Below are 13,589 nucleotides of genomic sequence, written 5' to 3'. Positions count from 1 at the left end.
TTAGACAGACCGTTCTAAATCTTGGGCTTATGTGCTGTTTTGGGACAGCGAGTGTTGATAGCTGGAGCGGGAAGACAGCTCATGTTGTTCAGATGAAATCATGCCTTCGCCTGCAGCTCCATCGCAAACAATAAATCCACCTAAAGACGATAAGAAAACAGTGATTTAAGAGGGAGACAAACATTTTCCCGAGAATAAATCAACAGAGTAGAGGTGAGAAAGATAAGTTGGAATCTGGTGGTTTGGTTGACTAATGGAGGTCAATGACGGCTATGAATTACTTTAAGAAAGAGGGAAGAAAAAACACTTGGGGTGGCTTTTGTTTTGGGTTTCCTGTATCTCTCGACCTCACACTGAGTGTTGCCACTGTCAACACTGAGTAAGGCTGTTTATCCAAGACAGGAAGGGGCAAAGAAGCAAGGGAGGGGGAGCGGAGGGCAGGTGCAGGGCTAATTTTGAGATGGCGGAGGTTTTATCCAGCCTGTCTGGAAGCAGCGACCCGTACTGTACACACACTGTCTCTGTATCTCTTGATTAGCACTTGTCCTCCAGCTCCTAAATGTGCCTTTGCTTGAATTTCAGATTTCAGAGCTCCTGAATGTATTTCCACCAAAGGACTCGATCCTGTTTAAGCTTTCATTTCCTCACTTGTGCCCCTCTCTTCCTCACTGTGCCCCATATCTCTGGCCCTGTGTTTACCCCCCTTTCCCTCTATCCCTCTATCTGTCCCCTACACACCAGCTTTACCAGCCTGCTGAGCACGATGGCCTGTTTTTTGAAATTGGAGCAATGGATGGATAAGAAAAAAAACAGCAGAGGGAAAAGAGATATATAGAAAGGAGAGAAAGGAGGAACAAATCAAAGCGTACTCCAGTGGCCTGTTATCTCATTACAGCCGTACCGGCTTGTCACGCCTGGCTGACTAGCCCCCTAAGGAGCACCCTCGCCCCCTTATAAGACCCTTTTTATTCAGCGAGCGCTCTCGTATTTCAACTCCAGCACAAAGAAGGGCAATTCTCACTGGTTTCCGAGCTGTCCACACCAGATTTGTGTATCCTAGCTCATTCCAGGCTCACAATCGAACATCCAGCAGGGGCACGGGCACATAAACAGGAGCCTTGTTAGCCACTAGTTATGAAATGATGCTCGCAGATAATGGAGGCTAATAGCGAGAGTGGAGATCCATTTGTTCCACCATTTTCTCCCTATTTCAGCCCTCTTACATAGAGTCCCATGTGGGTTTGAGAAGAGGGCTTGAAGAGGGAACTGCTGTCAGCTGAAGTAGTGGAAATGGTGTTCCTCTCTCTGGCTTTTTCCTCCCTTTTCTGCCAAAATGAAGACTCATTAGGAGGGGAGGGGGGGCTGTATCTAAATGAGATGGGCAGAGTGCTACTCAGCACTCCTACAGAGAGGGAGAATGAAAGAGTCGGTGGAGGAGGACGCAGAAAGAGTGATTTTGCTGTAGTGAAGCAAAAATATGGATTGGTAACATTATTGCCGATTCCATATCAGAAAAAGCATCAATGCTGCCTTTTTTCTTTCGTTCCTACAGCCCTATATTTCAAGAAAAACAAACAGTTTGAAATGCTAATGTAAGCATACCAGGCCAGTGGATGCGGATAATGACGTTATAGAAAGAAAGTTCCCACATGTCACCTCCAAGAGTGAGTAGCATCTCAGTGTTATTTACCCCTAAAGTCCACTGTCCCCTCCCTTTATTTACCTCAGCTTGTGCCATGTGTGTCTAACCCGTGCACCCAGGAACAGACCCCATTGTCCTGCCAACAAAACACCTGGGTGCTACAATTCAGTGTGAGGTAACTGCTCGAGAGAAAACGGCGCCAGAGGGATTGAGCTGTTGAGATATGAAGGGCAGGCAGGTGTGTGTCTGTGCGTGTGTGTGCTTTACTCTGTTTGTCAATGTAACTGGAATCAAACTGTAAATAGGCTACTGTAAATAGAACTTGAGACACATATAAGAATACATGTGTTGGCAGGACTGACTGTTTCAAAAGGTTGAAATTTGAGTCATGTTGGCCTGCTTTCCTCACCTCACAGCTTATCTCCAATCATATTTCCTTTCAGGAATAAAAGTGTCTGGGTCCGTGTCTCTTGTTTTCGTGTTTTTTTCTTTTTTCACTTTAATCAAACACACTGAGAGCTATTGTATTCCTAAACACACACATGTATCCAAACAGTAGCAGACATACTCCAGTGGGTTTTTATTACAGTAAATGGGCATAAGAGCTACCTTACGCTCAGTATTTAGCCATACTCTGTGCAAGGAAATGACTTGCAGAATGAATTGATTAAAAGATGGACGGAGAGGAGGGAAGCGAGAGAGACAGCAGCACTTTGTCCTAACCCTTTTAGCGAGATTAGTTGTAGTCTTAATGTCTCTCCCCTTATTTATACTGTGAGTCAGCCTTTCTCCTCATCCCCTCGCCCTCTGTCTCTCCTCTCTTTGACAATCTGTCTCGGCTGCAAGAGACAGAAGTGACAATATGTTTTCATTTTTCAGCAATACGATACAAGAAGTAGCACCTGCAGGTCTAAAGCTGGCGGTTTGCTTTCGTAAAGTTGGCAATATTTACAGTTTCTTAAAGTTAAATGTCATTGAAATTGCGAAAACAGGTAACCAAGTCCTTGTCCTAAGTAACCTCTGTTAGATAATATCAGCAGACATAACAGCAGTGAACCTGTTCAGAGCTGCTCTGTTGCCATTACACAGCCTTAGCCCACGTGGCTTTGATAAAAACAGAAGGGAAGGACAGTGAATCCTGAGGACAACCTTTACTTGCACCAGTGATGTGAAAAGATCAAATGTGATGAAGTAAGCATTTATTTTTAGAATTTTTTTGTTATTATTTTAGTTGTATAGAGTAGTACTATATGCATCCACAGGCTTTGGCATTTACGGGAGAAAACATCCTATGTGAGACCAAAAATAAACAGAGCAGAACCCGGCTCCGATCGATGCTAATCTGACAGTTGATCTCTTGAGTGATTGCTTCAAGCAAGAGCAGCTAACAAACCCTTATAGATCAAAGTTTAACTCCAGCAAAAGATCTGTTTGACGCAAAAGTCAATCAGCATTTGTGTTTTCCAATGTTCTGGAAATCATCAGATAAAACAGGTCTGACATCAGTTCCAAGAACAAGCTGTCAAAAGTTGTTTTCCTCTCTTCTTATGGAGGGCAGTTTTCAGGAAACTCATTTGCAGAAGTTCAAGACTTCCTGTCACACGCTCCTCATCCACCCATCCTTCTATCCATCGATCCATCTATTCATTCTTTCATTCTATTTTGGTTTTCCATTAATTTATATTTATCTTTTTATCCCCCCTTTTGTCTATCCTTCCATCCATCCATCAATCCTTCCTTGCCTCGGTCTATCTGTTTCCATCCATCCTTCCTTTCTTCTTTTCTTCCATATATTACCTCTACCTGTTTGGGCTCTGAGAGGAATAGATAATCTCTCCTGCCTCTCCCATCACTGATTCGGCCTCATTATAAGCCCCATTATGGACGCCAGCAACATTAGCGCTAACACATGCAAGCAGATTGCCTCAGCCAAACATTGCATATTATTCTAGGCCATTAAAGCAAGTCATTTACCTTGATAAATAGGTAGAGGCTGAGAAGAATTGAAAAGACACAGGGGGACCTGCTATTTCCCTCAATTCATCTTTATTCTTTTACTCTGCTCCAATTTTTACTCCTGCATCCTGAAAAAGCTTCTCTGCACACTCTCCTCTCTCTGATTTGGTGCTTGTGCTGCATTAGCATTAGCATGAGCGCCCTCGTATGTGTGCCTACTCTCCTCTTTGAGCCCTTTAGCCTTCTCAACTTGTTCTCCAAACTTTGCATCGCACTGCTGAACAGCCAAACTCTCTGCCTCCACTCCTCTCCTCTGGTTTCTAAATTTTATTTTCTTATGCCACGGGCTGCGTTTGAAGGAAGGAGGGAACAGCAAGAAAGAGTGGGAGAGAGGGGGGAAGAAAAGGACAGGGTGTGTTAATTGGAGCGCCTGAGGCGAGAGGGATGGAAGGAAGAGGGAGAAGAGGGAAAGGAGGCCCAGATTCAGGGGCCTCGAAACATTAAATATTAACACCTTTTCTCATCTCTGCCCCCTAAGTGACATCCACTGATTGGGTTCTCTCTCAGCCGATCAGGACACACACACACACACATCCACATACACCCTCACCCTTATTTTTCCTCTCTTTCACCAAATTGAGTTCCCTCTGAAAATGAAAGGGAGCCAGGAGGAGACATAGCTGAGGTAATTGGTGGACCCACTCAGTTTTGTGCCCTTTGATTCAAAAAGTAATGAAATTCGGCTTGATATTTTTATCTGATCTTTCTGTTCGTTCACCGCCTGGCCTTGCTTTCTTTTTTCTTTAATACCTTTAGTACCTGTGCTGTGTTGAGACCTTAAAGTGAGCTTTAATAGGAGCAAGACACCAGCTATTGTTGTGCTAACTGGCTGTTAATGGAGTCACATATTATAGCAGCAGACTGTGTCAGGGAAAAAGATATTAGCTTTTACAAATGGCCCAGATATTCCAAAGTGAGAGATGATTTCAGTTTCCGTCTAATGGAGAAGGACACTCAGAAACTCCTTTAGTTCATCAGTGACACCATTTATCAAAGTGACTTTTTGCAGAAGCACTTACGCAGCACTAAAAATGCACCAGACTCATGCATTCATAGCTCTATTTATAATCTCTTTACACATAAGCTTTGTTTTTTTTCCTGCAGAGGCTCTCTGCAGAGCAGGGCAGAAGACTGCAATGTCAGCTCCACAGATTCGTATTCCGCTCGTGTACTCCCGTCTCCGCTTTTCTTTTTTCTCTCCTCTGTTTTTCTTCTGTTCGCTCCTACCATCCATCCTTGTCCTCATTTTGTTCTCCTGACTCGCTGGCTCATGTTCACAGAGGACAAACACACCCCTTCCACACACACACCCATTGACCACACAGCTCTAAACTCTCCTCTTTGAATGGGGATGACTTCTCACCCCGTTGCTCGGACAACAGAACCGACGAGGGGGAATCTCTCGCTGGACAAAAGAGTGTGTGAGGGGCCGACCTTGTTGCCCACTTCACACTGTTTGTCCTGAGCCCCTAAACTGCCTTGTGATGACACAACACACACACCACTAAAGCTGTGATTTATCTGTCGCTGTTGCACACACTGTGATGTTACCTCTCTGCCCTTTTACTTCAAAACAACACACACAAAGGGACACACACTCCTGCTGATTGACCGGCAGTCCTCGTTTACAGTCAGTGAACTTTGCGATGACTTTGCTCTGCATTTTATAGCACTCTGTGGATTATGCAGATTCTAACATTGTTGGGTTTATGGCTGTGGAGAAAACGATGTTTACTGAGGCTAATTGATAACTTTATGTTTAACTCAGCTGCATTCTACATCAACAGCAAGTCCCTGGGAACACCAGACTTCTGTCCTTCTCCGACATCCCCTATCTTTCACTGCTAATTAAATCAGCTTCATTCAAAGCAGGCTTTACATATCAAACAAGAAAAAGAGGAGACAGGCTTCAAGAAAGAAAGTCAAACTTAAAACCTGCAGCCTGACAGATGAGACGAGTAAAACACAAAACTTTGAAAAAATGAGAACAGAAGAGTAAAAGGTCACAGGATTGTTACCAAGCACAAACATAACATCCCTTATTCTCTCCTATCTAGAACAGGCACACAAAGCTGCTGGGTTTGGTGCCAATAAATAAAAACAGCCTCCTCTTCTTGTCTCAGACGACCTGCACAACCAGCTGCAACCTGAATTTGTGTGAGTGTGTGTGTAGCCTCAAGGTCCCAGGTGTGGATTTTTACTTCCACTCAAGTGGTACATTTCCACAAGCCCGGGCAGGAGGACAGACACCCCCCTTCATTTCCTTTAATTGCACTGCAAACAGCCTAGCATTCGACATCTGAACATCCGGATCTGCTATCTCACCTTTAATCAAACCCCCCCCCCCCCCCCCCCCCCTGCGTCCGCCCCCTTGCAACACGTACAGATACAACCCTCATAAACCCGCCTTATAAAAAGGAAGGCACCCTGTTTCACCAAGCAGTGAAATACGAGCATCAAAGGTATTATTGTGTATGATTCCTATTAGAGGCCCAGATATCATCTTTGAAGCACAACAGACCTCGGCTATCGACTGGCGGAGTTATGACTGCAGAGGCTTTAGAACGGCTCGTGATCAAACGGTCAGATGAGATTTATAAGACTGAGCCTGATGCTCTCATTGCTGTAATTGGTACCTTAGAGTGCTGGGATCCACTGGGCAAAAAATGAAATAGATCTTCAAGAAAGTTTTCCTGCAGATTCTTATGAAGTAGGCTGCAGAGTTTTGATCTCTGAACTCTCTTTTGTGTAGCCACGGCAACAAACTTCATGGAAGTAACAGGAAGTTGTCTTTCAAATAGTTCTTCAAGGACTGATATGACTCCAGTATAAAGGCACTTCAAGTACTTTATCAGTCCCACATGGGGCATTATCCTTGCTCATGTAATTTAATGAGCAGAAGAAGACTCGAGAGGAAACACTAGACAGCCATGTATTAAAAAAGGTCAAACCAAAATCCTCTTAAAGGTGCAGTTTGTAGTATTTAAACCATCTGCATAAAAGTTGATTTTTTTATAGATATCTAGTAACTACACAATCTTTCTGCCCCCGTGGACAAAGAATCTGTATAGATAGAATTTTTTGTTCATAGAAACGTGGGGTCACACTTATCAAGCATATCAGGAGCTTCTTGTCCTTTAAGGCCACCATCACTGCATGGACAGGGGAGGTGAGCAGGTGAGCACTGGCTGCTAAATATTGCAGAATATTATTGAATAGTTCCATTTCCAAACCTAGTAATCTTAAGATGTTAGCACCTAGATATAAGCAAGAAATGCTACTGACCAAATAAGCTAATCTAATTGAATCTTTTTTCTTTCAAAGAAGATAGAGGCTGTGCTAAGAAAGCAGCATGTAAAAAGGAGAAAGCTAACCTATGACTCTAGATTTAGCATCACAACACTGAAGCTGCTTCTCATAAAAAAATATAGCGTGCTAAGCTAAAGCAAAATGGTGAAAGTAGCATGCTACATCAAAGCTATTTTCTTGTGCCTCAACTTGTCCCACTCCCCCTTTATGTAACTTTAATCTCATTTACCGTTGTCTTAGCTGCAGAAGAGTTGCTAGCTGTTAGCAAAATGTGTCAGGGGTGGTTAACTTCAAAAGAAACTGCTAATGCAAGCCTATTTCGGGATCATGTGTTTCAATACTGCACACATGCACATTTGCCAGCAGGAACAATGTGGGCATCAAGTTTTAGACAAAAGTAAATACTCTGCTTCAAAGCATTAGCTTGTGTATCAGCTAACTCTGTTTACCGATATTTAGCGGTGTGATTTCCAGCTGTAATGAAACAGGTGGGATGTTAAAACTTTGTGAAACTGTAACATATTCGAACATCATTACATTACTTTAACAACAAATTAGATCAGCAACTGAAAGCTACAATGTTACAGGATCTAAAAACCACAGGCAGTGTTTGCAGCGTCCCATAATGTGGTAGAGATTCGACCCAGGTGGAACAGTTTTTAAAAAGTTTTGGTACCTTTAAAACAGGCATCATAACAGTTCACTACAAAGGATCTTGGGTACACTTAGTGGGACACCAACCGACATGGCAGCACTTACATGGCTCATGTATGGATACACTCTCCATTTCAAGTGTCCAAGGAGACATACAGTAGCAGTGAGTGTGTACTGCATCTATTTCTGTCATTGTGTGTGTGTGTGTGTGTGTGTGTGTGTGTGTGTGTGTGTGTGTGTGTGTGTGTGTTTTCACTTTCCGTCTCCTTGGCTCCTAAAAGTTCTGCATCATCAAACTGCTCTGGTCTGTAAGCAGGTTGAGAAACTTCCTCAGTCTCTCCCTGTCTGTCATCTGTGTGCGTGTGTCTCACTCTGTGCCTGTCTTTTTCACTCTCTCCTTCACTCTGCATGTGGCATTCATTGTTGGTGGCTGTGTGTGTGAGTGTGGAGAAGCAGCTGCTGTTCCTGAGCTGCACCTGTTCTTGTCTCATCAGTCAGGCGTTGACGGAGTCCAGGCCTTACATGGACCCACCCCCGACACTGGAAGCCTGACCCAGCCTGCTCCCTGATACTCTCTCACACACACCCACACACACACACACTGATACATGCACATACTGCTATACATTATATATCATATATACCGTGCAGTAAATCCACCAGCTATCCAAACTACTCAGGCCAGAAGATATATGGCTGAGATTTGACCTTTCCTCTTTCTTCTGCAGCCCTAACTTTGCTCCTCTTTTGAGTGAGTGCAGAGTTTAGTCTGCAGAGGTATCGATTTGCAAAGTTTTATTGACCATGTGTGCAAAGTGAGCACTTTTTCAAAAACCTCTTTCTGTTTCTTTTCCATCTTAAATCTTGCTTGTTTGTAAATTTCTGATATGGATCAAATTTGTGCGCTTAAGTGAAACCTCGGACACAAACTAAATTTCCTGAAAAGTGCAAACTGCTCCCATGCAGCAGCTCAGGCGGACTAATGTGAGTGCTGAGCAGAAACGAGAGGGCATAAACACAGGATTTGAGTCCCATCCAGTCTGCTACATTAAGGAGGCCATTATCAGAGTGAGACAGCTGAGGGCATCCTGCTACACCCCGCTGCCACAAACTGCACTTTCACTGTGTCAGTCAGTTTGTATCTGTGGTGATATTAGCTGTTACAGCTTGTGGTGGGAGTGGGGCCACATTTACGTCTGTAGATCAAGTTCATAGCATTGTGGTCTTGCCATGTGTCTTTAGTGTGGAAATTGATTTTTCACATTAAAACCACCGTAACAACACAGGAGAGCTGCATGGTACATTATCGGGCTTGTGGAGCCTCAACATACCCTCACATTAACTGTGGTTACATTCCTTCACTCAGTTTGTGATGAAAAGGATGATGACAATGGACTGAGTCACAAAATAACCAAACTCTGACTGGACGTTTAAAGTTTCCTGAGCTCCAGTTTAACTTTGTGGGAGTTGTCTCAGAGTGAAAGTTTCTGTCAGCATTTGAACTACTCTAGCAAAGAATTTTAGAGTCTTAATCAAATCATGAGTATTTCTTACCTTTCATTGTCTTCTTAAGGAATCCTTATGATGGGGGAAGCTGCACCAGAGTAAACCTTTTATTGCTCACTTAAATTAGTCTTACAGAGGAAATGTGAATTTTTGCGGATTTAAACTTAACTATAACTTTAAATGGTATCATCTCTGACAGTGACAAACTTTTGGTTTGTGTTGTTTTTGACCCCCCCTGTGGCTGTGGATGTACTGTTCGGACCATAGTGGGAGCCCAAATTACAGCAAAGGTTTGTCACAGAAACTTTAACTCCATAAGTTTGAGATTTAGTTAATCAACCATCTGGAGCTTATCTTTTTGCTGACTGTCCTTAACTTTTTAAAAAATCTTTTTTTTCCCTCACTTTGCATCATTTTGAAAGAAAACTGTTGTTTTTGCAGCATGCTGTAAATTTAACTTATCTGACACCTACAGCCCAGCAGCAGTTACAGACATGAAAAATAACTTCATAGAGATAAAGAGTCTTGGTAATGATCTTTTTCTTCCCTCTCATAATTTTTAATGACGTGTTGGTACTGATATCAGTCTGTTTCATAATTAGCTTAAAACTCCTCACAGGAGCTTTAAGGAGCAAAATTTGAGTTTTACCCTACTCGACCTGTTCCAGCGTACATAATCTCCTCATAAAGATTACCATGTAAAAATCAAAGATTCAGATTTGAAGCGCTTAACAGAAGCAGTACATTTAGACAGGTCATCTGATTACTAGTCATAAGAAAATTATTAATGCAGTCGAAGCAAAAAAGTTTTTAGGCCATATACAAATTACTATTAACTTCAGGAAGTGCATGTTGCAGTTTTGTACTTTTTGTTTTCACTTTCACCAAAAGTGAATCCATCCTGAGTTTTGATAAAAAGTTTGAACTTAGTTAAATCAAGAGATCAGTTTTGTTATTTACTGAGACTCAACAGTCATCCATTACGAGAAAACAATTGATACCATTTGATGACAGCAGTGAGAAATATTTCCCTTTAACAGACGGAAACCCCAAACAGAACCAGACTCACGTTGAACAGCTGCAGCTCAGACAAAAAGTTAGGTTGAGTCACAGCTCGTGTGCTGTTGTATAAATGGCCCCTATAATGCAGGTGACTCAGTCCTCGTGACATTGCAGCTGTTTCCTCTGCAGCACGGCGCTGTTTGCTTTGCCAACAGCCAAACACACTAATCCCGTTAGAGGCCATGGATGGTGTGTAGACCACATGCACTCAGGTACACACACAGCTTCAGATAACCTCGTCCATAGGGTATGACGTCTCTCTTCACCTTGCTCTTTAAGCTTCACCCTCACCTTATAGATCAAACCCTGTCAAAAGGTTTGAAATGGTGCAAATCTTTTTGCTTCATGTGAAACACACAGACTGCACTGTAATACCCTCCACTTCTACCCCTAGCACCATCATCTGAGTGTATACTGCCGACTCAAGCAAAGCTTCCTAGAGCATCCATTCCTCTTCTGAGGAGTGGTGTTTGGGTTAGCAGGCAGACAAGCAGGCTCTATCACTGAGAGAGGGTTCATGGTGGCTTCAGAAAGAGGTTCTAGTTGGGTGACACTCATGTAGGTAAAGGCTGGTTTTCACACACACTCACTCTTTTGTTATCTTTTTCACACTCTTTTTCTGCCCCCTTTTCCCCTCTTTTCTTTGTGCCTGTCTTTTGCTCTCTTGCAGTCTCTTTCTGCTTTTTCAAACACGCACATGCGCGGACAAGCCTCGTGAGTGAGTTTGTGCACTGGGTATTAAAGAATGCTCTTTGAGAATGAGGGATGAAAAGGAGACAGAAAAGAGGCTCCTGGTTTTATTTCTGGTCCGGAATACAGCAGTAGTAGGTGAGGGGGAAGAGTACAGAGGAGAGAGGATCCAGCTGGTTCCTTTCATAATGAGGGGGTTTGGGGCTGTATGTGTAGGTGTGTCGATGTGTGTGTGTGTGTGTGTGTGTGTGTGTGTGTGTGTGTGTGTGTGTGTGTGTGTGTGTGAAAAAAGCAAAAGGAGGAAAAAAGTTGCAGGCAGAGAGAAGGGACTAATATAAAAAGCAGACACACAGAGAGTATTGAAGATGGCTTCACATTAACTTTTCAGTAGATGTGGGACTGACACGACGATCTGGGTCTCCTCACTCTGCCACGCCGCTTTGACTGTAGTCTTGGATCTTTTTTTTCAAACACACTGTACTTAACCGAAGCTTTTTGGGGTGCTTCTGTTGCTCATAAATATCCCATGCATTATAGATCTACTGTAGGTGTGTGTATGTGTGTGTGTGTGTGTGTGCGCATTAGTGCCTGTGTGTGTGCAGGTCAGTGCCTGACCGTCTCGTTCCCATCTGTCTCTCTACCCGGTCATGCACCCCATCACACACCACCTCACACACACACTTTCCCTCTCTTTGGCTAAATCCGATTAGCCGGCCTGCGTCAGCTAACGAGACCCCCATGAAGCTGGGGCAACCCCCCCTCCCCCTTACTAACCCCTACCCAGCCAAACACAGCCACTTTCTTTTCTTTCTGTCTCTCTTACTAACACACACACATCCACACAAAGTGACCGTCAACAGCCTGTGACTGAACACACTCACTTACACACACATGTATATTGGACAGAGGACTTCCTAATGATGCTTTAATTGTCTGTCTCTGTTCTTGCAGCTGTCCTGTGTGTAAAAACAGCAGTCTGACTGATCACTTTAGACTGAAATATGTCATGAACAATACCAAAAGATGTGTTTGAAAGAGAGGAAAGGTTAAGACAGATAACAAAATTAAAGGAGGGATGAGAGAGGAAAGAAATTTGGTGACCCAGCTTCATCTTCCTCAGATGCTAATTAAAAAAAGACACAAAAACCCTCCTGACTAGATCATTTGTTCTGTAATATATGTCCCCACTTTCACATAGTCTGTTTGAGTCATTAGTCTGTGACTTTTATTCCCCTATAAGAGACTGAATTTGGGCTTGCAGCTGCTCCAAAACTGAGGATTCAGCAAATTTAATTATACTCCATTATGTCTGGCAGATTTGTGCCAGAGGCTGAAAAATGAGCCCAAAACATGACACAATAGGAACACACAGCTGTTTCCAAGGGAAGTGAATGTGATCTGTATTGTGTGACTTGCACAGCTAAAAATAAGCGATCAGTTGATTAATTAGTTGACAGATTTGGTGTCACAGACTTACACTGACTTAGTTTTGTTTCAGTTTTTTATCTGGTTTAGTTCAGTCTCACACCTCCATTTTCTCTGTGTAATGCAGTAAACCACCAGTTTATACCTTCTACTGTTCACATCAGCCTTAAAGGAAACTTACAAACCACCACTCTGCAGAAAGGAAGATGCACCGCACGCTTTCCTGTTGTTTTCAAAATCCCCCAAAAGTCGAGGTTAGAATTCAGATTGCATGTGCCAGTAAGTCACTTGATTTAATGCGGTATGTGTGTGTGAGTGTGTGTTTTTCCCATGCACCACTTAACGAGACTCTTAAATCCTGAGTGCTGCCTAAGAGCACAGAGCTCCGTTTACTCGCACATTCTTGTACATTTGCTCGTCTGCCTTGCTGTTTGTGTTGGCGAGGAAACAGAGGCGGATTTTCTGTTGGGCCACATCCCTCTCACAAACTCCGAACATGAGACTCGGTTTGTAAAACTAATGTTGTTTCCCCGGAGAGATACTGAGCTAATAGAAGAAAATGTTTAGAAAGAGAGAAGGGGAGATATTGGATAGGAATCAGGGCAGCAAAATAAAAGAAGTGCTTTAGGAAATAGAGGAGCGGGGTAAAAATAGAGGCGAGGGAAGTGAAAAGGACACGAAAAGGAAGTGAAAGAACGCAAAAGTGGTGAGGGACATGAGGTCTTTTCATCAAATGTCAACGCTTAACCGACCTCTGACCTGAGTGTGGTTCGTGGGTCAATCACAGCATCTGACCCTGGTGGAACGAGTCTATCTTACACACGTACACACAACACTGTGTGTATTTTTGACAGCTCTTTCTATTATCTCCTCTATATATACCCCTTGCCCTCTCCCTTCCATCCTGCTCCTTTCTTTTCTTCCTCACAGCACAGTGATAACAAGCGGTCATCCCTTGGCTCCTCTCCTCTCTTTAGACATCTTCAGCGTACAGCCTTTCATCTTCGCTGTCTGGATTTCCCTGCCCTGTTATTAAAAGTAGCCTGTCAAACAGACTATGATTCCCAGAAGTCCATCTTCTCTCCTCTTGGCTGTTTTGCACAACAGATAAATTATTTAAAGTGTTGATTTTGTAGTCCAGAAAGTGATGACATGATTAATTTATGTTGGTGTACTGGGCTGGGTTTTTCATTAGCTGAGTACTGTATATGTTCAGAATATAAATATTAAAGAGTGTGGATCTTTTGCTTTTTAATTATAACAACTTAGCTAAATGTTTGGAGTG

At 43.0% G+C, this 13,589-nt stretch overlaps 1 protein-coding gene across 3 annotated transcripts in view; it reads left to right on the top strand.

Annotated features, from left to right (window-relative positions):
• bcam (basal cell adhesion molecule (Lutheran blood group)) overlaps window positions 1–13,589 on the top strand; it is a 53,483-nt gene that overhangs the window by 20,375 nt on the left and 19,519 nt on the right. The gene's annotated exons all lie outside the window — the stretch shown is intronic.

Source organism: Halichoeres trimaculatus, unplaced genomic scaffold (assembly GCF_033239565.1).
Source record: "Halichoeres trimaculatus isolate MK-OKI-2021-1 unplaced genomic scaffold, fHalTri1.1 fHalTri1_scaffold_12, whole genome shotgun sequence".
Classification (NCBI taxonomy): domain Eukaryota; kingdom Metazoa; phylum Chordata; class Actinopteri; order Labriformes; family Labridae; genus Halichoeres; species Halichoeres trimaculatus.
This window is presented reverse-complemented; position numbering and strand designations above follow the sequence as displayed.